General features: G+C 38.1%; 1 pseudogene; it reads left to right on the top strand.

Annotated features, from left to right (window-relative positions):
* Positions 1-6583: 6583 nt before the first annotated feature.
* On the top strand, positions 6584-8680 carry LOC118720268 (annotated as a pseudogene).
* The last annotated feature ends 17791 nt before the right edge of the window (positions 8681-26471 follow it).

Genomic DNA, 26471 nt, shown 5'->3' with positions numbered 1-26471 from the left:
TATTAACAGTATTTGGAAAATTAGCCTAAATCACACCAATGATTCAAGTGTGTGCTTTTCTGTGTTCTAGCGAGAATCAAATGATCTTTTGTTTTATTGTGTCAAAACAAAATTGTGCATATGTTAAATACATAATCTTATTCATATACATAAAAGCAAATGCCAAAGTTCTGTTTAACCCAGTGAAGAAACTGGCAGGATGATAAAGCTTTTCAAAGGAGATTGCCAAATATGAAAGCCTGAAGTAAAACTGCTAAATTAGATACAATCTAGCTAATGTCTTATAGGACAATAAAACCATCACTTTTTGAATTGATGTGTCTTCTAGACAGAAATTAGTTATATCTTTAAAAGCCTAAAAATTATTTTAAAAAATGTATTTTATTGATTTTTTACAGAGAGAGAGAGGGATAGAGAGTTAGAAACATCAGTGACAGACAAACATCCATCAACTGCCTTCTGCACACCTCCTACTGGGGATGTGTCCACAAACGAGGTACATGCCCTTGACTGGATCGAACCTGGGACATTTCAGTCCACAGGCAGACACTCTATCTACTGAGCCAAACCAGTTAGGTAAAGCCTAAAAATTATTTTCATCTTCTCACTTTGCTGATCATTATACATAACTTTCCAGGGCTGTAAAATGTCAAAGAATATGGAACTTATTTAATTTTAAATAGTGTGTCAGAGTTGTGTGTTTCATAAAAAAGGAAATGATCATCCTGTGGGCCTCTAATGTCCTAATTATATCGAAAGGACTTGTTGTTAACGTTTTACTCTGGACCGGTGATCAGTCATGGAGACTTCAAGTAGGCCCAATGTCTCCTCTCTGGACCTGCGCTCTGCCATGGAGGTTATGGGCCAGTCCCCGTGTCCCCCAGAGACCCTCCATGGCTGAGGCATTGCCATGGCAATGAAGCAAACATTTTGCCAGGCTGCTCACGCTGCCCACTCTCAGTTGGCAGCCCCCTCAGGACTGAGGGAGGGAGACTGAGGGGACTGGGTGCCACCATCTTGTGGTTCTGGGCACCTCTATCTTTGTGATGGAATGATGGTTAATTTGCATATTACCTTTTTATTAGATAGGATAGCCACCCTAACAGGTATGAGATAATCCTTCAATGTAGCCATTTGAATTTTCTCTTTGGAGACATGTCTATTCAAAACCTTTGTTCATTTTTAAATGGGTTATTTTTTGTTTTGCTTTTTCTTTTCAGTTGTAGGAGTTATTTATATTTTTTGGAAATGAATCCCTTATTAGATATATCATTTGCAAATTTTTTCCCATTCCGTAGGTTGCATTTTTTTTCTTTCGATTGTATTATTTTGCTGTGCAGAAGTTTATAGCTTGATATAGTTCCAGGTGTCTATTTTTATTTTTGTTGCCTTTGCTTTTGGTGCCAAATCCAATGAATTTTTGTCAAGGCCAATGTCAAGAAGCTTTTCCCTTATGTACTGGTATGCTTTGAGGAGTTTTACAGTTTCAGGTTTTACATTAGTCTAAATCCATTTTGGTTTATTTTTGTCAAAATATCCATACTATTCAAAACACTCCATGGTTTCAATGCACACCCTATTGAAATCCCAATTACATCTTTTACAGATATACTAAAAGCAATATTAAAATTTATATGGAACTATAAAATACCCTGAATAGCCAAAGTGGTCTTGAGAAGTAAAAGCAAACTTATAAGCATCCTACTTTCTGATTTCAAAATGTGCTACAGAGTTAGAATATTTAAAACTGTATAGTATTGACTTCAAGACAGACATACAACAATGGACTAGAATACAGAGCCCAGAAATATTAATATCTTCAACAAGGATATCAAGAACACATAATAGAGAAAGGATATTCTCTTCAACAAATGGACTTGGAAAACTAGATATACACATGCAAAGAAAATGAAATCGGACTCCTATCTTTTGCCATACACAAAAATCAACTATTTCTATCAGTTTCTTCTAATAAAATTTAGGTTTAGAAAATATGAGCTATATCTGCAATATGTGCCCAAGTTTTGTTAAACTCTGTTCTACACGGTTTCTGCATTTGGATCAGTGATTTCCACGTGTTTTCAAGCAATCTTATACAGTTTCCAACCATTTGGAAGTAAATTCCAAGTGGTGTCAAACACTCTTCTAAAGTGTACTGCTCTAGAGCAGTGATTTCCAAGGTTAAAGATGATTTATGATTATTTTATTTTCATCCTTTGTGAAAACATTATGACTCTGATCAGAAAACTATAGTACAATGTACATAAAAAGTTCAGATGATATTTAATACTCACCCATTCTCAGAGGAGTTTATCAACCATCCTTTCTTTTCTCTCTCAGTCTAGTTCTTGCCACTTGCCTGTGGTGCTATAAATGATACAACCAGAAGTCACTGAATCTGACTCATATTTTTTTCAGAAATAATAACCTCCAAATTAGAACAGTAATTGGCATGAATAGTACATCACAGGAATAAAAAGCAGCTATAATAATCATGTGCATTTTTAATAATTTAAAAGTGTAACTTTATTTTAAATCTTTTAATTTTTAACTGTGAAACTTACAGAAAGAATTTCTTGCCCTAAATTGACAAATATCTCATGGTAGATAATTTACTTTATTGCTTTACCTGCCAGAAATCATCAATGAAAGAATACCGTAATTTAATTATATTAAAGAAACAGAAAAATCTCTGATGACTAATACACATGAACATATCTGTTTCTGTGGATGAGGAAAGGAGACAATTTGACTATTTTTTAAAATATATATTGTTATTGATTTCAGAGATGAAGGGAGAGGGAGAGAGAGATAGAAACATCAATGATGAGAGAGACTTACTGATTGGCTGCCTCCTGCCCGCCCTATGCTGGAGATTGAGCAAACAACCTGGGCCTGTTCCCTAATGGGACCTCCTGGTCCATAATTTGTAGCTCAACCACGGAGGTACGCTGGCTGAGCACAATTTAGCTCTTTTATGTGATCATATCACACAGGAAAATATTCAGAGCAGTAACCTGTTTGAAAAATAACTTCCAATAAATAAATGAAGAATTATTTGAGTCTCTGACTAAAACTAAAATTCAAGTATCATTAATATAGACATAAAACCCAAATCAATTTTATTCATACAGTTTTGCTAGATATAGTAATATATATATATATATATATATATATATATATATCTAAGAATATTGCTTTCTTAAAATAAAATAAAAAAACGTAATTGGTACTGAAGGTATTATGAATAATTCTGGACAGAAAAAAAAGTAAAAAGAGTAATGTGTGTGAATTATTAAAAATAATATTTATTGAAATGTGAAGAGACATGATATGCATGTGTATTTATATGTACATACATGTGTGCATATTTATGTACCTGTGTAAATAATTTTGAAGGTTTTATTATAATAGAGTATGGCATATTTAAATTATTTTAGGTAATTTTTAAGTTCTTCAGTGATGATGAAGGGCAAGAAGAGCATTTTCTAACAAAAACCAGCAGATTTAGATGATAGTGATGTTACATTGTCATCATTTAAACACAATACTCAACACAGTACTATAAATTAAATCAAGCATCTTTAGTGTTAATCAAACTTCTAAAGTAATCACCTGTCTTTAGTCACTGAAGATGGAAACATTTATCAACTGCTTGACTCAAGTCAGGTAGCAGCTTAACCTGTTTTTACAATATGCACTAACGATTCCTTCCAGTTTCATCAAGCTCATGTAGAACATTTTGAAATATTAAAACTACTACACTTGGTCACTCTTTCAGCATTTGTCAGATTTTTTTTTTAATTTCAATTTTTTTATTGTTTAAAGTATTACATAAGTTTCCGTTTGCCCCATTGACCTCTCCCTGGGCCACTCCCACCCCCAGCACATGCTCTCACACTCCCCCCCCCTGTCCTCTTCTAGGTCCATTGGTTATGCTCATATGCATGCATACACGTCCTCTGGTTGATCTCTTACTCCTTCACCCCCCGCCTAGCCTCTGAGGTTGGATAGTCTATTTGATTGCTTTTATGACTCTGGTTCTATTTTTGTTCATCAGTTTATGTTGTTCATTATATTTCACAACTGAGTAAGATCATGTGATATTTATCTTTCTCTGACTGGCTTATTTAGTTCTCAGTTTAGAGCACATGTGTCAAACACAAGGCCCGCGGGCCAAATCCGTCCCGCCAGGCCTTGCAATGTGGCCCGCACCGCGCTGTCATCACTGCACTCCGCTGCGTTTCCATCACAATGACAGTTTATGACTGTTCAGTAAACCATTCGGCATGCGATTTAGGCTGGATTTTAGATTTTGGCCCCTCCTCTGATTGAGTTCGACACCCCTAGTTTAGAGCCATCAAACATAGAGTACTCTATGGGGTACTTTATTTTTACTAGTATTGGTGGCTTTGTTCCAACCTATCTTGCACATGTTTGGTTCATTAGAGTCTGGCTTCTTGTAGTTTTACCAAAATCATGTCTGCCTCTGCAGGATGGCCTTACTTACTCTTGGAGAGATAACTGTTCTGCTGATTGAACCGATCAACTGCCTAGATCCCTAAGAGAACAAAACTAATCCTGCCACACTCCTGCCAAAGATTAAGGATGAAAAAGGAGAAGAAAAAAGAAAAAGATCCCCTTTCGCTTTCTAAAGGTAGGCCCACAGCATTTTGCTATGTGCACATGATTTCAAAAAGCTTTATAAAATCATAGGCTATAGGTGGGAAGCTCCTAACCAATCTGGATGGGTTCCTGAAATTCAGTTCTTGGAGATCATACTGACCTTGTGGTTTCCTAAAAATTACATACAATGATAGATTACACCTCAAATTATTCTTTTTCACCCTTGCCAAATAATTTGTAAGAATAATAAAAAAAGATCCCTAACTTTTACATCTTTGAAAATGTATCTTGACACTTTTCACCATTTTTGGCAATGCTTACCTTGTTAAGAGTAGTGCATACTTTGTAATATCATCCTCAGTGACATTGATTTTCTCTGTCAAGAAACAAGGCCTTTTTTTTTCTTTTTGTCTCTGCACTGAGTTCTTGACCTCACCTCTGCGACCTTCTGCAAGTGGGTCAATTCATACTGATGTTTGGAACTTTGTATTCATTTAATCCTGACATGTCCCTGGGTCATACTTCTTGATAAAAAATATATTTAATATTTTTATTGATACTCAAAGGCTGCTCATTGAAGCAAAGGATTTTGCATCTCATAATGAGTTGTATATTATTATAATATAAAGTAAAAGTCTAAAATGGAGTTTGACACTTGGTAGATTATGTTCAGTATCAAGAAAATGAAAGCAGTATAAACAAGGAACATTTTTAAAATTAGATTTGCAGTCAAAATTCAGTTTGAGCTGCTGTGTCATGTGTAAACTTTTGCCTTTAATTCACCCAAGTTGCCAAATATCAATTTAGCACTTAATTAATGGAATACAATTAAGATCTTACACTTAGGTGTGATGCCTCTCATCTCAAAGGATTGCAAATACCTTTAGATTGATAAAGTGAGCACTGAACATATTAGAGTTGAAATGTCAACATCTTGGGCAAAATGGTGATATATAGATAACACTTAATGTAATTGAACATTAAACTGTGCAATTCATATTTTCAAAATTGCAGGGGGTCATTACATTACATAAAACATGTTTTTTGGATTAAGAATTCCTATTTTCCTAAGTAATTAAATGCAAATCAATACAAAGGCAATGATCTTTCTGAGGAGGCAATGAACATGTCTATTGCTACCTGTGCAATCTTTTCCAATAGAACCTGAAAATCAAGGTGACTGAATATACAGAAGGTGAATATCCCAGCAAGGAGCATGAGCAATTTACCAAATGATGACTGTCCTAAAAAAGCTGTAAAAGTTCGAGAATAAGGTAAGGTAAACCCATGTTCATGAAAGAAGTGGGAAAGCCAGGGCTTGGGAAGTGCACACTACCTTTATTTTTGTGCCCTCTCAAGACCAGTGCCACACATTACACCCGGCCTGCTCCTCTGCCATGGCACCATATGCACAGCTTGGGATGTCCCTGTGTGCTTTAAGGAAAAAGATTGTGGTGACACATATCCACCATTCAATAAGTTTGTGCATTTTATGAGGGTAGAAACTGTGACTGCAAATATGAACAACTAGTAAACACTGGCACACAGTAGGTGTTGAATAAATATCTTTTAATTGAGTGAAATTAACAATAGCATCCCAAACATTGTGAATTCCTCAGAGGATTTCTCCTAAAGCTGTCTTTTCAGGCACTTTCATTCTGTTGCAGAAATGTCATCATGTTGATGAGTAGTGTCATATCTGAACCATATTACCAGAGTGTTAGGTTTGCCTCAGATGCAGGGAAGAAAGCAATCTACACTAATAAAAGAGAAAAATGCTAATTGACCATACCTTTGCTACACCCACATTTAATCAGTGGTGATATGCAAATTAGACCAACAAAGATGGAGGGGAAATTTGCATATGCAGGAAGTGCTGGCTGTGTCTGACTCCAGTATAGTGTCCAGGTCACCATTGGGGATGAGCAGGCTGTGTGGCAAGTGCCTCATACCGCCCATGGCGTCCAGGCCACCATCAGGCCAGGTGGGTAGCGCCTGACACCACCAACTGGGTCAAGGCTGCCATCAGTAACTGGGAGGACGCGGGTGGGGTGGGGTCCAGGATCAGGGACCAGGCAGAAATGATGCACAGCACCTGACACTGTGTGCAGGGTCCAGGCCACCATCAGGGTCCAGCAGGCCCAGCGGGCAGCACCTGAGAGTCACCCCCGGAGTCCAAGCCACCATCTGGATGAAGGCAGGCCAGGCAGATAGTGCCTGACACTGCCCTCCAGGTCCAGCCTGCCATCAGTAACCGGCACCCCTGGTGGGCAGCTCCAGAAACCACCCATAGGGTTCCAGGCAACCATTGGGGTTGGTCAGGCCTGGCGGGCAGTGCCTGTCACCACCTGCGGGATCCAGGTCATCATCAGGGACCAGGCAGGCCATGTGGGAAGCACCTGATGTTGCCAGCGGGGTCCAGGCAGCCATTGGTAACCCGGCAGGCCTGGGAGGCAGCACCTGATGCAGACTACGGGGTCCAGGTAGCCATCTGTGTCCAGGCAGGCTAGGCGGGCTGAGCCTGACTCTGCCAGCTGGGTCGAGGCCGCCATCAGGGACCTGGGCAGGCTGGGGTGGCTAGGGTCTCTGGGATCACTGTCTGCCCCTGGGCCTCCTGTGGACACAGATGGAGCAGTCCAGGGTTGAACATTTTTATGAAAATGGGATGCCTGTGCCCCAGCCCACCGTGTCCAGTCCCTGGCAAGGAGAGGGCAGTGGGCAGTTAGCAGGCACCAGGGCTTGGAAGGGACTGGGAGCAACCTGCAAGCATACTACCAGGAAGAGATGCTGAACCATGATGACACAGAGGGCTGGCTGATAGAGGCGCACAAAGGTGCAGATGAGTTGGCTCTCACTGATGTTGAGCTTGAAAAATCTATCGTCAGCCTGATAGATTAAATTGTCTTTCTGAAGAAGGTGCATGAAGAAGAGATCTCTGAGCTGCAAGTGCAGATCCAGTATGCTCAGATCTTGGTGGAGATGGACATGTTCTCCAAGTCTGACCTCTCTGCAGCGCTCAAGGACATCCGCACCCAGTAAGAGAAGCTGGCTGCCAAGAACATGCAGAATGCAGAAGAATGGTACAACAGCTGCTCACCATGCTGACTGAGAGCACTGCCAAGAACACCTACTGGGTGTGCACCGCCAAGGACTAGGTATCTGAAAGCAGCTGCCTGATCAAGACCAAGACCCTGGAGATCAAAGCATGCCAGGGCATGAACTAAGCTCTGGGAAAGCAGCTATTGTACAAGAGCTGGAGGATAAAAAGAACTCCAATGCTAGTGCTATGCAGGACACAATAACAAATTAGAAAATGAGTTGAGAACTACAGAGAGTGAAATGGCATGATATTTAAAAGAATACCAGACCTCCTCAGTGTGGCTTTGGACATTCACATTGCAGCTTTCAGGAAACTCTTGGGAGGTTAGGAAGCCCAGTTCAGTTTCACAAGTGTGGAAAGCATAGCCAGTGGTTACTCCCAGAGTTCCCAAATCTTTGGTTGATCTGCTTAAGGTGGTTTACAGACTAGCTCCTACTTGATGTCCACTAGCTCCTTCCCTTAATACACCAGTAATATCCAGGGGGAGCAGATCGAGGTGGAGGAGACCATGGAGACTGCAAAAGCCAATGAATCTAAGGATGAACACCCCTCTGAAGGAGAAGCTTAAGAGGAGGAGAAGGAGAAGGAAGTGGCTGACAAAGAGGGAGGAGAGGTAGAGGAAGAAGGTTCCAAGGAAGAATATGAGGATGCAAAGGAGGAAGACGAAGGAGCTGAAGGTGAAGGAGAAGATGCCTGAGAAGCTGAGTACTAGAAGAAAGATGAAGGTGCTGGGGAGGAGCAAGCAAGCAATAAAAGATTGAGTCCCTCTTTCTTTAATTATTTCAGGAATAATCCTCCAGAAGCCAGGTCACCCCCATCACCAACCAAGCGGTTGAGTTCCCAATACTATATGAATTAAGAAGTCAATATATGTAACATTCTGAGGTAACTCAGGTTGGACTTTAAATGTTGTGCTATGACTTTTCTCCTTATGCAGAGTATCTGTTTGCTTGCAGAGTGGCTTCCTGGCTTGCTGCCAACCTGTGCATGGTCCATGCTTATGAGTTCAGGATCTATGACAATGTGAATAATTCAGATATTTACAATAAAAACACATGAATACATGAATTCTCTGATATTAATGTTAAACTTCATGGAAAAAATAGTCCTTTGAATCTTTGGTAGTTAGAAATTAAAGACCTCAAATCATGTGCAATAAACAGTAAATAAAATTACACTGAATGACAAAAAAAAAAAATACATTAGGGTCTAGGAAACATTCAAAGAACTGGGGAACCATTCCCAAATCAGGAAGGGAAGTCACAGGGTGTATATTATTGCTATAAATACAGCATTTACTACTACTTAAACATATACAATGTAATGTATTAGATGTCTTCCTATCACATAAAGTGCGTATTCTCATAGAGTAATACCGGTACATATGTTATAGTTTGGCAGTATATCATATCCTATCTATATTAATAAAAGGATAATATGCTAATTAGACCATGAGACCTTCCAGAAGTCCTTCAGGACAAAGCGTTGGTGGTGGGCGAGGCAGAGGTGGTTAAGGGTGATCTGGCCAGGAGGGGAAGGCAGTTGGGGATGATTAGACCAGGAGGGCAGGGCAGTGGGGAGTGACCAGGCAGGCGGGGGGGGGGGCAGTTGGAGGTGAGCAGGCTGGCAGAGGGGACCAGTTGTGGGTGAGCAGGCTGGTAGGGGGAGTGCAGTTGGGGACAATTAGGCCGGTAGGCAGAGTGGTTAGGGGTGATTAAGCAGTCAGGCAGGTGAGTGGTTAGGAGCCAGGAGTCCCAGATTGTGAGAAGGTTGTTCGACTGCCAGTTTAGGCCTGATCCTACAAAAGTCTCAGATTGGAGAGGATACAGGCCTGGCTTAGAGACACCCCCCTCTCCCCACGCATGAATTTCGTGAACTGAGCCACCAGTATAAATATATCCTGCATGATATATGTACTAATGTTTGTTATAAAAGTATATAGACTATAAAATTCAGCATATATTTCATTTTATTTTGAAACATTGACTAGGGATATATAAAAAAATAGGTGTGTCTGCTATTAATGTATGCTCTACTGGTGAACTTTTATTTATTCACAAAACATACTCAAACATCACCAGCCTCTTCTCCTACAGTCTCCTCTAAGCCATTTATTTACCTCTAGTTGACCCCTTCAGGTTTTCTGCATGTTAATCATAGATTATAAATACATCACTCATATCTTCCTGCCACTCACTCTGAGCCTCAAATACCCTCACAATTGTACCCAGCATGATTCTACACTCTATGGTCTTGTGGTTCCAAAGCCACTGCATCATTTGGTTGTTTTCTTTTTTGTTGTTGTTTCTTTGACATTAAACTTGCATGTTCATTTCCCCACGTGGTCAGGACAAAGACAGTAGCTACTGATAACAATTTTTTCTGGAGACCTTGGCAGTGTTGACTGCTTTGACCCAAAGTGGAACCCAGGTGTTGGTTGTATCCTGACAGGCTGATATCTGGCTGAGGGGCAGGGTCAGAGGGTATGGACAGGTCATCTAGTTGGAGTGCATCCACTGTGAGGGCCTGTCCAAGGCCGAGGCTGAGGTGTCTGGGAAAGGGTCTCATGGTCATCTCCTCCTCCTCTAGGATTCGGTGCTTCCAAGCAAGCAAACCAACCCCGATCCAGCCCGCGAATCTTCTTGGCAGGTGCACAGGTTCACTGTGGAGTCAATCATTCTTCACTGCTCAGCTCAGGCTGCTCCTGAAGGAGGATGTTGGATGCATTCCTCAGTTCCTCTGATTATTTTCAAGTCCAATTTGTCCTTATTCTCACCTCCCTTGGCATTCACCTGCCCCATCATTACCTCACCCTGCTTTGGGCTATTCTCATTCACCATACCTGCTGACTTCCTCTCTTCCATCTTCTCCTCAGGTTCTGTGTTTTCAATGTGTGGACTCAAGCTCAGGCTCCTTCATGAAACTGTACCCAAGCCCTTGTAGCATGAAGGACACAAAGAAGGGGATTTCAGGTGCTGGAGGAATGTCTCTTCAAAGTTACCTACCAAACCTTAGACATGCCTTTTGAGTTTTTCTTCTCTTTTCTTCTCTTAAAATTTTGCTCTGGTTTCTGGAATTCATCCTCAGCATAATCTTACAAATCTTTTTGTTGTTCTTATTCCTATTATTATTTGATTTTTTCAGAATTCTTTTTTTTTTTTTAAAGTTGGTTTCTGGGACAAAATCCTGGTTTTCTTCTTTCAATTAAGAAGAGTACCATCCCAACATTACCTAATTTGCTTTCTCTTAGCCTTTAACATAATACCGCTTGGCTGTTTAAGAGGACAAGTCTCTTATGTTTTCTGCACATATAAATCAAAAAAACTTGAAAATGATAGTATTTTTCTCAGTTTACAGGAATGATTGTCCTCTTTGAACCTGGCAAAGTGTTTGAAGTCTCAGATTCTGGTGGTGCTAGAAGTACAAGTGACACCCTGAAATAGGTCTCACATACTGCTGGCTAAACCACAATGAGGACTAATATGCCACATACAAACACTAGTTCTTTTGATGGTAAGGCATTTTCTGTCTTCTGAGAAAAGTGTAGTCTGCTTTCAAAGTGCTGCTCTAAAATCTGAAAAAATTTCAAAACACTTTCTGATCTCTGCAAGTCTCATAATAGGTATTTAAGATATCAAGGGAAGTGGCATTTTGTACAAAATTACTTTTTAAACTGCTTTTCAACTAAAGCACATAACAGATGGGTGTGGGAGGCTGTTTGTACTAGTAGAGGAATGAGCACAGAAAGCTAAAAGGCAGATATTTATCAGAAGCCTGTGTAACATTTTAGACTTTCAAGTCAACAAGTAAAGAGGAGAATCCTAAACTTCCAAATGTTATGATTATATGGCAATAAGATAGTTCTCTAAAAATCATGTTTCCTAACTTTTATATTCAGTGGAGCCAATTTAATACAAATCACGGTCAGGAGCCCAGTGTTTATACCGCCTCCTCCAAAGAAAAGTGTCCTGCTCTAATTGAAATAAAGTGTCCCCGTCCTTGCTTTAGCTCAATCCAGAATGGCACCTATATCTCTACCCCAAAACTCAGAAACTGAAAAGGCGTGTTAGCAGAACGTCTACCATTTCACCATATATACACTTCTGGTGCAGGGCACCTATATCTCTACCCCAAAACTCAGAAACTGAAAAGGCGTGTTAGCAGAACGTCTACCATTTCACCATATATACACTTCTGGTGCATGAACAAATTGAGATGTATGTTTCACTGTGACCATTTGCCTCTGCACATTTGTTTGTCTACTGAAAATGGAATCACCTTATGATTTTATACCTTTTGTATTGAATGAATAATTTTTGTTTGTCCAAGTTGCTGGATGCTTGTAGAATAGTGTCTTCGTCCTTAGTGTAATGAAACTTCAAAATAGCAGTTAGCGTCCTTGGGATGTAAATTAATTTCATTTTTGAAAGGAGGATGATAATAATACACTCTTCTTGGGGATGCTGTGAGCATTAAAATTGGTTGAGCATTCAAGAAATGTTAATTATTACTATTCGTATGGATCTATTTCTGAAACTTGTGCTACAATTTATTTTTTAATTTATATATTTTATAGAGAGGGACACACACAAAGAGTGACAGACTGAGAGAAACATTGATTTGTTGTTCCACTAACTTATGCATCCATTGATTACTTTTTGCATGTGCCCTGCAGGGATCAAACCGTTAACCTTGCCATATTTGGGACAATGCTCTAACCAACTGAGCTAGGCAACCAGGGCCTGAACACTGGCAATCTAAAAATTCACACTTTAGCTGAAACCGGTTTGGCTCAATGGATAGAGCATCGGCTTGGGGACTGAGGGGACCCGGGTTCAATTCCTGTCAATGGCATGTACCTTGGTTGTGGGGTCATCCCTAGTAGGGGGTGTGCAAGTGGGAGCTGATCAATGACTCTCTCATTGATGTTTCTAGCTCTCTATCTCTCTCCCTTCCTCTCTGTACAAAATCAATAAAATATATTTTTAAAAAATTTTCAAAAAATTCACACTTTAGAGCTGATAAAATTGCCTGAGATTTCTTTCCCATATATATTTCTTTATTTATTTCAGAGAGGAAGGGAGAGAGAGGGAGAGGTAGAAACATCAGTGATAAGAGACAACCATTGATCTGCTGCCTCCTGCCGACCCCCTAGTGAGGACTGAGTCCACAACCTGGGCATGTGCCCTGACTGGGAATTAAACTGTGACCTCCTGGTTCATGGATCAACGCTCAACCACTGAGATTTTTTTTAATGACCATTTCTATTCTTTTTTTATTCTATGAAATTGGCTAACCATTTACTGACTTATCTTAATTTCCTATTTTTCATTTCTTTGTTTGATCTGTTTTCTAAGATATTCTTCCTTCAACTTTATCTTCCAACCACTTAATTTAATTTTTTTTCTTTTTATAGATTATTTTAATTTCAAGTAGTTATGTTATTTTCTGAAATGTTCACTCTTGTATAATATGTATGCTTATTTCATTCTCACTCTTTCAACCCCTGCTTTCCTCAAATGCCTGTGAATGCTCACTGCCTGCTTACAGGTAAGCATCAATGAAGCACTGAAGAGGCACAAGAACGGGGGTTTTAGACTGGGTCATCTGTTTGAGCCAATTTTCTGAAGGAAAACCCAGTGGCTATATGTTTAGATATGCTTTACTGGGCAGTGGGATCATCTGGAGAAGTATATGCAGTCTTTGTTTTTCGGCATTCCCTTGGTTGCCATCCTTGTGAGGGGAAAGGCTGGGGTCTCAACATTCAGTCAGCATATATCTCCCCTGTAATTCAAATTGTACCAATTCAACTCTGCTAGGTGTACATCAGTCCAAAGACCCTATATTGCATCCTTTCCAAAGAATACGATATTAGTTTTCTGCTGGACTCAGGGAGAGGAAGTATCTATTTGTGGGAATAGGGTGGGGACATATGGTTTTAATTTTCTGATCAACCCTTCCAGTTGTTGTTGTTTGTTTTTGTTAATCCTCATCTGAGGATATTATTTCCACTGCTTTTCAGAGAGAGTGGGAGGGGGCATTGGGAAGTGGGGGGGGGCAAAAAGAAAGAGAGAGGGAGAGAAACATCTATGCGAGAGAGACAAATTGATTGGTTGTCTCCTGGATAGCACTCCAACTGGACTGAGGATAGAATCTGCAAACCAAGACCAGAAACCCTTTGGTGTGTGGGTGGACCCTCTTACCACTAAGCCATAGAAACCAGGTCTACCCCTCCATTTTTTAGCTCAACTCCTCTGCCAGAGGTACCTGATGTTAGCAATTTCTAATCTTTTAGATGATATCTCAACTTTTCCTACTTCTACCTTCCTAAGGTGTCTTCAGTCCGCTAAGTCAGTTATCAATCACCCATTTAATTTTCAATATCCAAAATTTGTCTCTTTTGAATCCTTTCCTATTCTCTTTGACTATGTGTATATGACTAAAATTCCCTAAAACATTATAGTGAAATTTAAGGAGGGAGTAGAGATAAATGCATATATCTTGTTCATCATCTTCACTTGTAAGCCTCGCAATATAATTTTCATGTAAATAATTATGTAATTTTATGTTCCCTTAAATTTGGCATGTGAATAGATATTTAAGGACATGTTTAATATAGCAAACTATGATTCAGTGTATTATCTGAAGACAAAATGAACCTATTTGCTGTGACCTGTATGGTAAGCAGAAACCAACCTTTTCCTTGGCTGATGTGAATGATGAGTTATTGATACATTGTTCAAAACTGAGGACTTCAGTTCACAGTAACAATAAACTATTCATGTAGCTAAAACAGTAAAAGATTTAACAAATTAAATATATCAGTGCTCAGCAATATCTTTAGCATAAATGCCTTGCAGGCAGAAATGTTAGAATCATCACTTTTTAAAATTATATTTTAATCTGCTTATTATTTTTGCACATTAACAAATATAACAATATTCTAATATTGTTCTTATGTTTTGTGTTTTCAATGAGTAAAAGAAAATCACATAAAGATGAACAGATTATTGCAAGGCAGATACATGGCAAAGTATAATTGATATGATTAATAATATTATAGTTTTTTTAAAAAAAAGGACAAATGAAATGAGTTTCTAAGAAAATTGGAAGATATATTTCAATAGCTATTAAATTAGTATATTTCCACTATTTATTTTTAAATCACTAACTTCACCAAAGCTCTTTGATAAATATTCCATTAATATCTTAGGGACTTCAAATGGCATTAAAAATAAAACATTAATTCAACCCACTGAAAAAAAGCAAATCTTAATTTTTTCTCAATATCATATTTTTCCTCATATAAAATTTTCTTTAAAAAGAATCCTACAAGGTAGATTTCTTTTTGCCAGTGTCTAATAACATTCAGCAATGTAGTTTATTTTTCCCAAGTCAGATTTAAAAGTTACCAATTTGTGGCCAGTAATAAAAATTGTTCCCCTGTAATGAGTTATGATAATTAAGCATTAGCTATACAGATAATAACCATCTTTACATTTTCTATCAATATTAAAGATAAGGTCACTAACAAAGAGTGAAAATCTGAAATGGTTATTAATGCAGAGCAATTTTATCATCTGATCTATTGTAAATATTTAATAATCATGTGCAAAGAACATATTAACTTATTAACAGTAAGTGATGTGAGGTTAATTTCCCATGAACTGTAAAAAAAATTCAGCCCTTTTAAACTCAATTTGGTTTAAAAATGAAACCCAGTATTACTCACAACCTTTTGGAGGCATTATGACTACTGTATAACCAGGTGGTAAATGTGTTGAAATAATGGATAATATTCTCTCTCTCTTCTCTCTCAATGCCAAAGTTTCAAATTTACACATATCCTATATAATAGTTTACATTTGGAAGTTTACATGAGGGTTTTTAGGGTCTTTGTATTCTGTGATACAAATATGGCTCAAATAATTTAATAGGTTAACTATGGCTAACTGATTAACGATGAACTGACAACTCTATTGTATTTTTTAAAATATATATTTTATTGATTTTTTTTTTTTTTACAGAGAGGAAGGGAGAGGGATAAAGAGTTAGAAACATTGATGAGAGAGAAACATCGACCAGCTGCCTCCAGCACACCTCTCACCGGGGACATGACCGCAACCAATGTACGTGCCCCCGACCGGAATCAAACCCTGGACCCTTCAGTCCGCAGACCGATGCTCTATCCACTGAGCCAAACCAGTTTCGGCTCTATTTGTATTTTTATATTGAGGGCAACAGAATACACCACTGAGATACTTTGCACATTTTGTCCTTACCTTTAGTTGTCAGGTATTAGTGTTTTTCATTGGCTTTAGTATTAGCTAAAGGGAGATGTTTCATTATTTTAATTACTTTAGAAAACTACTTTTCTTGCTGGGTTCAGAAGGTACTTTTATGGAAAAAGGTGCTGATTTATTTACTTTAGCTTATACACTCCTCTTCAAAATTTTCCAACCTCCAAACCTAAGCAATCAAGATCTCAGGGGAAAAATTTGTCATCCCTAAAAAAACATAATCTGAAAGATAAAAGGAATAATCCTGATATCTGTTAGATATTATGTAGATTTACTTTTTTGTCAAAATGAAAACTTTTTATCTACTTCCTTCATTGGTTAAATTATACAAATTTAGTATTGTGTACCTTTTCCCCCCCTTTTTTTCTGTCAATCCTCACCTGAGAATATTTTTCCATTGATTTTCAGAGAGAGTGAAGGGGAAGGAGAGAGGGGGAAAGAGGGAGAGAAAGAGAGAGAAACATAGATGTGAGAGAGACATATCAATCAGTTGCCTCTATCAGGTATGATCGAGAATTGAACTACTGAGCACACAGGACAAGAGAGTGTTGTGTACTATTAAGCTCTTTACTAGCAATAACAGTGGACATCATTGGTAGAAGGGGGAGAAAAGGATAACAGAGATTAGGAGATTGGAAGTGGGTACTGCCCTAATGGGGTAGCTCAGTTGATTAGAGCATCATCCTGACATGCCAAGTTTGTGGGTTCAATCTCTGATCAGGGCACTTACAAGAAGCAAGCAATCTCTGATAAATAAAAACAGATCCAGAGACAGAGAAACATCTGTAAGATCATCAAACCTCAGAGGGAAAGTAGGGGAGGGTGGGGGTAAGGGGGAAAGATCAAGCAAAAGACTTGTATGCATGCATATAGGCCTAACCAATGGACACAGACAACAGGGAGGTGAGGGCATGAGTGGGGGCTGATAAGGGAGTAAGGTAATGGGGGAATAAGGACACATATGTAATTCCTTAATCAATAGAGAAATTAAAAAAAATAAAAAAATAAAAAAAAACAACTAATGAATGCATAAATAAGTGGAACAACAAATCGATGTTTCTCTCTCTTTCTCTCTTTCACTAAAATCCATTAAAAAATAAAGTGGGGACAGATTTCTGATTCAAATTGTGAACTCATTAGAAAAAGATCCAAGGCTAAGAGAAAATATCTGTATTTCAACTCACCAATAATTTATCTCAGGGCATACCCATGTTTTTCTTGCTTTTTTTCTCATTCTCTAAGATAACAACACTATTCAAACATAATACTTGATATCTGTTCCCAAATCATTCTTAATCTCTGAAAAAAAGTAGGTGTTCAATTGCCATGGTTATGTTTGTTCAGCATATTGAACTAAAAGAATAAACTAATCTACTAACACAATATTCTATACAACTATACATGTCATTAGCTTTAAAGAAGGTGGAGTCATAGAGTTCTCCACCATAGATTGAATACAATAATTTTCATCATAAATTGAACACATCCACCAGTTTCAAAGTTGACTATTCTTCAGTATAAATGCAATGATTTGATAATAATCATATTTAATGAATAATTAATATGTGCTAGGAAATATTGTAAATGCTTTCAATGAATTCTGTCTTGAAATCTATTAGTTCATTACTCATTTTACATATAAGTGATTGAGATTTAGATAAAATTAAGCAACTTGTCCTAGGCCATTCAACTCATAAGCAACAGAGGCAGGATTTGAACATAGACTATCTAATTGAAGAATTCATGCTTGTAAGAACTTTGCTAAATTATTTGTAAACTAGAGGCTTGGTGCATGAAATTTGTGCACTGGGGGGACGGGTGTCCCTCAGCCCAGCCTGCACCCTCTCTAATCTGGGATCCCTTAGGGGATGTCCAACTGCCAGTTTAGGCCTCCCCTGTGGGATTGGGCCTAAACCTGCAGTAGGAAATCCCTTTCACAATCCAGGACTGCTGGCTCCCAACCGCTCACCTGCTTGCCTGCCTGATTGCCCTAACCACTATGCCTGCCAGCCTGATCACCCTTAACCATTCCCCTGCCAGACTGATCAATGCCTTACTGCTCCCCTGCCAGCCTGATTGCCCCTAACTGCCCTCCCCTGCCAGCCCAAAAATCTCCAACTGCCCTCCCCTGCAGGTTTGGTCCCCCCAACTGCCCTGCCCTGAAGGCCTGGTTTCTCCCAATTGCCTTCCCCTGAAGGCCTGATTCCCCCCAATTGCCCTCCTTTGTAGGCCTGGTAGCCCCTAACTGCCCTTCCCTGCCAGCCATCTTATGGTGGCCATCTTGTGACCACATGGGGGAAGCCATTTTGTGGGAAGGTGTGATGGTCAATTTGCCTATTACCTCTTTATTATATAGGATAATAATGTACTTTAAGGAGATAATAATTTAATCTCCTGATAGAGAGCATTGGTATTTACTTATAAAAATATCTTGTATTAAAGGCACCTGAATAGAATGTGTTAATGTTGAAAAATGTACATTACAGGAGATGGTTTTGGATTTATTTGATACATTTTTTTCTTTTAAGGAAAAATAAATTTAATAAATTTATTGGAATAATATAGTTTTAGCTATAAGTATTGCAAATAAGGGACTTTGTTGTCAAAACATCTGAAAATAAAATAAAAATTAATAGTAATCAATCATTGTTTATAGGATGAGAGACACACATTGGGGTCATTTTGACATAATTCTATAGCTTAAGAATTACCTAGTGATATTGTTTACCTATATTCCAGAAATATTACTATTAAAATATTTTATAATCAGAGTTGTAAATTGTCACAAATATCTGTCAGGCAGGGAGTGGAAAGGAAAGAGATTTAAAGTAAAAGCATTGTTTTGCGCTATTATTGATAGTGTCATTGTTTTCTTTTTCCTTCATATGTACTTGTTCAGAAAGGCCATTATTGAAATTAATACACTTGATTGATTAGAGGAGTTTTACAGTTACAGAAAATTTGAGCATGAAGATCAGAGAGTTCCCATTATACACCCTTCTCTCCCTGTTTCCCTTATTATTAGCACATTGCATTGGTGTGATACAATTGTTATAATTGATAAACCAATGTTGAAACTTTATTACTAACTGAAGTTCACAGTTTCCATTAGTGTTTACTCCTTGTTTACTACAGTTACACGTATTCTGGTAAATTCATAATGTCATGTATGTATCGTAAAGAAATGTTTCACTGTCCTAAAATCCCCTGTGCTCCACCTGTTTATCCCTGCCCTTCTTTCTTCCAGAAACAAGCCCCTTGTGACTATGGATCTTTGAACTGTCTCTGCATTTTTTCTTTTTCCAGATTGTCATATAGTTGGAATCATAACGTATGTAGACTTTTCAGGTTGGCTTCTTTCACTTAGAAATATTTATTTAAGGTTTTCCCATCAGTTTTTGTACCTAAATAGCTAATTTCTGTCTACCACTGAATAATATCTTATTGTAAGGATGTAACTGTGTTTAACAATTAATGTATTGAAACACATCTTAGTGGCGATCTGATTATGTATAAAGTTTCTATCAAATTTTATGTGTAGCCAAAACCGGTTTGGCTCAATGGATAGAGCATCGGCTTAGGAACTGAAAAGTCGTGGGTTTGATTCTGGTCAAGGGCATGTACCTTGGTTGCGGGCATATCCCCAGTAGGGGGTGTGCAAGAGGCAGCTGATCGATGACTCTCTCTCATCGATATTTCTAACTCTCTATCTCCCTTCCTCTCTGTACAAAATCAATAAAATATATTTTTAAAAAAATTGTGTAGCTTTTTTGTGAAGATATGTGTAGCTTTTTTTGTGAAGATATAAGTTTTCAACATATTTGGGCAAATTCAGAGGAGCACAATTTCTGGATGAAAGAGTAAGACTATGTGTAGCTTTGTGATATTGATGAACTATCTTCCAAAGTGGCTGTCTATTCATCATTTTCCCCACTTACTAATTGAGTATTCCTTCTCATTGTAATTATAAGAGTCATTTGTATATCTCATATACAAGTCATTTATCAGATATGTGTTTTGCAAATATTTTATCACAGTCAGTGCTTCTTTTGTTTTTAAACATCTTTTTTTGAGGTATAATTGTTATACAGAGATAAAGTGAGCATATTTTATGAGTAAAGTTATGTGAGTTGGATGCATAAAGCTGTGAAATATGCATACATCTGTGAAATAATCACCACAATCAACATAACAAACATATCAATCACCTCTAAAAGTTTGCTCTTGCCCATTTGTGTGTGTGTGTGTGTGTGTGTGTGAAGAGCACTTAAAATGAGATCTACTTTCTTTTTTTAAAATATATTTTATTGATTTTGTACAGAGAGGAAGGGAGAGAGATAGAGAGTTTTGTGTGTGTGTGTGTGTGTGTGTGTGTGTGTGTGTGTGAAGAGCACTTAAAATGAGATCTACTTTCTTTTTTTTAAAAATATATTTTATTGATTTTGTACAGAGAGGAAGGGAGAGAGATAGAGAGTTAGAAATATCGATGAGAGAGAGTCATCGATCAGCTGCCTCTTGCACACCCCCTACTGGGGATATGCCCCCAACCAAGGTACATGCCCTTGACCGGAATCGAACCTGGAACCCTTCAGTCCCCAAGCTGACACTCTATCCATTGAGCCAAACCGGTCTCAGCGAGACATACTTTCTTGACATTTTTAAGTACAGTACTGATTTGTTGCCTTTGGGCACTATGATGTAGATAGAGTAGATTTATAGAATTTGTTAATCTTTCATAACTGAAAATTTATACCTGTTAACAGTAGCCCTTTACTTCCTCCTCATTACAGCCTCTGAAAAGCACCATTTTACTGTGTTTTTATGAGTATGACTATTTTAAACACTTCATTTAAGTAGAATTATGAAGTATCTGTTCTTCTCTGACTGGTTTATTTTACTTAGAATAATGTCTCCCTGGTTCATCCAAATTGTCACATATGGCAGGATTTTCTTACTTTTTAAAGCCAAACAATATTCCATTGTATGTACACACCACACTTTTTTTTTACTTTACAACATAATTTTTCCTTGAAAGTGTACAACATGATGATCTAAGATACATATATACTGTGAAATGATGACCACAATCAAGCTAATTAACACACATATCACCTCATAAAATTAAATCTTTGTGTATACATGTAGTGAAACACATAAGATAGACTCTTTTTTGAGATATATTTTTATTTATTTCAGAGAGGAAGAGGGAGGTACAGAGAGATAAAAGCATCAATGATGAGAGAGAATCACTACTGGGGATCAAGCCTGCAACCTGGGCATGTGCCCTCACTGGGACTCCAACCATGACCTCTAGTTCTCAGATCAATACTCAACCACTGAGCAAGATATACTCTCTTAACATATTTGAAGTACACTAATATATTACCATGCTGTAAATTATAACCCCAGAAAGTATTCATTTTATAACTAACTAGTGGCCTGTTGCATGAAATTCCTGCATATTAAAAGGGAATTACTTAGAGGATATATTTTAATATTGCTATTTGCCCTTTTTCTATAATAGAAGTGTCAGAGATGAAAGAAAATTAGTAAAATGTATATGAAAATCTCCCTCCTTCCAGAGTCTAGGACATGCCACTCAACCTAGAGTCAAGTCCCTGCACACTACCTGCACACACTTCCAAAATGCAGGAGACCCAGATTTGGCCAGCCCCATCCCCTTTGGGTAAGACCCAGACCTGACCATCCCCAACCCCATCAAGCCCAACTGGGCAGGGGCACAGCCTCAGGTCCACTGGCCCTGCGCCAGGTGAGGGGTGCAGTCTCAGGTCTCCTGACCTGGTACCAGGGCTGGGGGTGCGGCCTGAGGTCTCCTGTCAAGACCTGACAGGCAGGGATGCTGCCTGAGGTCCCCTGGCCCTGCACTGGCGGGGAGCGGGGGAGTAGAAAGGGTGGCACAGCCTAAGGTCCTTAGGCTGGGCCCAATGTCAGGGCCAGGGGATGGGGGTGTGGTATGGCCTGAGATCTCAGGTCCTCCTGGCCTGGCTTCAGGGTGGTGTGTGTGGCCTGAGGTCTCTTGTTCAGCCCTGGTGGGCAGGAGCCATGGCCTGAAGTCCCCAGGCTTGGCACTGGGGCAGGGGTGCAACCTGGGGTCTTCCATCAAGCCCCACCATGTGAGGGGCATGGCATGAGGTCCCAGGTCAAGGCCAGCCCCCCCCCCCCTCCTGCAGTATCACCTCAGTGCTGAACAAGGATGCACACAGGCAGTGTCAGGTCCCTAGCTGGGGATGCAGACAGGCAGCTTCACCTCAGCACTGGGCAGTGATGCACACAGGCAGCGTGACCTTTATGCTTGGGTTGGAAATTCCTGCCCTCATCTCTGCCCATAGACTGGTCATGCCTGGGACACCATAATGGGCAAATTAACATATTACCTCTTTATATGTACGGATAGTTATCTGTTTCCTCCACCATCCAGTACTTGAGAATAATTATTCTACTGTCTTCTTTTATGAGTTTGACTAGTTTAGATTCCACATAAAATTGATGTCATGCATTATGTGTCTTTCGTCATCTGGCTAATTTTACTTAGCACAATGTCCTCCAGATTCATCCATTTTGTCACAAATGACAGGGTTTTCTTTTAAAATGGGTGCATCGAGGTCTTTTTCTGGTTCCATATAAATTTCTGGAGTATTTGTTCTAGATCTGTGAAATATGATGTTGGTATTTTAATAGGGATTTCATTAAATAAATAGTATGTTTTAGTTAATATGGGCATTGTAATGATATTAATTTTCCCAATCTATGAGTATAGTATATTCTTCTATTTGTTTGTATTTTCCTCTATTTCTTTTTTCAGTGTCCTTTAGCTTTCTGAGTACAGGTCTTATTATCTCCTTGGTTAGGTTTATTCAAAAGTATCTCATTTTATTTTCACAATGGTATTATTACTTTTTTTTTTTAGTTTATCTTCTGAGAGTTCATTATTAGTGTATAAGAATGCAGTAAATTAGCCACAGTAATATTAAGAAGAACAAAGTAAAGGGAGATCATGCTACCAGATATCAAATTATACTACAAAACCAATGTAATCAAAACAGCCTGGTACTGACACAAGAATAGGCATATAGATAAATAGAACAAAACAGAGAACCCAGAATTTGACCCAGGACATTACACTCAATTAATACTTGACAAAGGAGGCAAGATAATACAATGGAATAAAGACAGTCTCTTCAATAAATGGTGTTGGGAAAATTGGACAGGTACATGAAAACTAGAAAATGAAACTATACCACTACTTACACCATAAAAAAGAATAAATTCAAAGTGGATAAAAGACTTAAATGTAAGTTGTAAAACCATTAAAATCCTAAAAGAAACTGTAGGCAGAAAAATCTCAGTTATCTCCTGTAGAAATATGTTTGCCATTACGTCTCCTAGGGCCATGGTCAGCATACTGTGGCTCTCGAGCTACATGGTGCTCTTGGCCCCTTGAGTGTGGCTTTTCCACAAAAGACCAGGGCCTGGGTGAGTCTATTTTGAAGAAGTGGCGTTAGGAGAAGTTTAAGTTTTAAAAATTTGGCTCTCAAAAGAAAGTTCAATTGTTGTACTGTTGATATTTGGCTCTGTTGACTAATGAGTTTGCTAACCACTGTCCTAGGGCAAGGGAACCAAAGCAAAAAATAAAAATAAAAATAAAAAATAAATAATAAATAAATAAATAAATAAACAAACAATCAAATGGGACTATATCTAACTAAAAAGCTTCTTCACAGCAAAAGAAACAATCAATAAAATTCTTGGGAGAACATATTTGCAAATGATACATCTGATAAGGGGTTAATTTCCAAAATATATAAAGAGCTCATACAACTTAACAAAAGGAAGACAACAATCCAATTAAAAAATGGGCAAAGTAACTAATCATCAGAGATACAAATTAAAACAACAATGAGGTATTACCTCACATCTACCAGAATGGTTACCATCAACAAATCAACTAATTACAAGTGCTTGAGGATATGAAGAAGAGGGAACCTTAATACACAGCTGGTGGGAATGCAGATTGGAGCAACCACTGTGTAAAACAATATGGAGTTTCCTCAAAAAATTAAATATGGAACTGCTATTTGACCCAGTGGTCCCACTTCTAGGAATTTATCCTAATGATCCCAAAATACCAATCAGAAAGAATATATGCACTCCTGTATTCGTAGAATTGCCATTTACAATAACTAAAATCTGGAAATAGTCCAACGCCCATCAGTAGATGAGTAGATAAAGTCTGTGGTATACTAATATTTACACAATGGAATACTATGTAGCTGTAAAAAAATAAAGATCTCTTGCTCTTTGAGACAGCATGGATGGACCTGGAGGGTATTATGCTAAGTGAATTCAGCCAGTAAGAGAAAGACAAGTATCATATGATCTCACTTATATGTAGAATCTAATAAACAAAATAAACTGAGAAACAAAATAGATTCAGAGACATTGAAGCATACAACAGACTGATGAATCTGAGAAGAAAGTGGGGTTGGGTGGTGGGTGGTGGTGGGGATAATTAGCCAAGGCTGAGGGACCCCACTGCCAGAGTCTTTCCACATTAAGGATTTAGGAATCTGGAGAATCTGGAGAAGGGCTGCATGTAAATGAATAAAGAGACTAGAGAAGAAATATAAATTTGGGAGATATAGGGTATCCAGGGGAGGCTCCACTTTCTGGTGAAGTGGGCTTTCTGAATGTCTGGACCCAGGGCTTTTTATTCCCACATTTTTCCCTTTAGCAAAGCAGATATACCTATCAAAGGTAAGATTTTGTAAATAAAGAACCATCAGGTTATGGGAATTGCTTTTGGCTGTTCCAGCAGCAGGTAATAACTTTCATATTTTTAGCCCTGCTGAAAGAGTCCATTTAACATTTTAAGGACTTCTCACATTTATTATGACTCACTGGACTTAGCTTACAGCACCCCACGGGTGCACAAATTCATGCACCAGACCTCCAACATCCCTCAATATCTCTGGGATGCAGGTGAAGCAAATTTGGATCCCATAGTGACCCAGCAGCAACCTAACCCATGGCCAATTCCATTGGCCTCCCTCCTCTGCTGGTCAGAGCATCTGCCCCCTGATAGTCATTGTGCATCATATTTCCTGGGCAAATGGTTGAATGATCAGATGGTCACTTAGATATATATACATATACATATGCATATATATATATATATATATATGTATGCATAACTCATAGACACAGACAATAGTGCAGTGAAGGTCTGGGAAGGAGGTGGGAGCAAGGTGGAGGGGTTAGTGTGGGGAAATAAGAGGGAATTTGTAATGCTTTCAACAATAAAGAAAATTAAAAATAAATTAAATGGGTGAATTATATATCACATTTTTCTTATCTATTCATTCTTCAACAGACTTTTAGGTTGTTGCCATATCTTGGCTATTGTGAATAATGTTGCAATGAACATAAGAGTACAGACATCTCTTTGAGATACTATTTGCATTTCTTTTGGAAATATACCCAGAAATGGGCTTCCTGGGTAATATGGTAGTTCTATTTTTAATCTGTTGAGGAGTCTCCATACTGTTTTCCATAATAGATCCACCAATTTACTACCAACTGTGCACAAATTTTCCCTTTTCTTCACACCCTGAACAAGGCTGTGAAGAAAAATAGTTCCTATTTTTTATAATAACCATCCTAACAGATGTGAAGTGATATCTTATTGTGGTTTTATTTGCATTTTCATGATTAGTGCTGTTTAGCACTTTTCCATATACCTGTTGTATGTGTTTTTTGTAAAAATGTCTATCCTGGTCACTGCCTATTTTTAAAATCATGTTTTTATCTTTTCTTCTTTTTATGCTATTGAGTTGAGTTATTTAAATTTTTAATGTTAACTCCTTATCAGATAAATGATTTGAAAATATTTTCTCCCATTCTATAGGTTGCTTTTTTATTTTGTTGATTGTTTCTTCTAATGTGCAGAAGTATTTTAGTTTGATATAGGCCCACTTATTTACTTTAGCTTTTTTTGCCCGTGCTTTTAGTGTCATAACCAAAAAAATAATTTCTAAGAACAATGTCAAGGAACTTTTTTTTGGTTTTCTCCAAAAGTTGTACAGTTTCAGGATTAACATTACAATTTTAATCTATGTTGAGTTAATTTGTTTGTATGGTACATGATAATTTATTCTTTTTCATGTGGATATCCAGTTTTTCCCAACATCATTTCATGAAGATACTATCTTTTCCCCATTTTGTATTCTCGGTGCCCTTACCAAAGATTAATTGAATATATGCATATTTGTTTTCTGGGCTTTCTATTTTGTTCCAATCATTTATGTATCTGCGTTTATGCCAGTACCATATAGGATTGATTTCTATAGCATTGTAATATAGTTTGAGTTCAGGAAGTGTAAGGCTTTCGACTTTATTTGTCTTTTTAAAGATTACTTTGGCTATCT

Source organism: Pipistrellus kuhlii, unplaced genomic scaffold (genome assembly GCF_014108245.1).
Source record: "Pipistrellus kuhlii isolate mPipKuh1 unplaced genomic scaffold, mPipKuh1.p scaffold_m20_p_16, whole genome shotgun sequence".
NCBI classification, from domain to species: domain Eukaryota; kingdom Metazoa; phylum Chordata; class Mammalia; order Chiroptera; family Vespertilionidae; genus Pipistrellus; species Pipistrellus kuhlii.
This window is presented reverse-complemented; position numbering and strand designations above follow the sequence as displayed.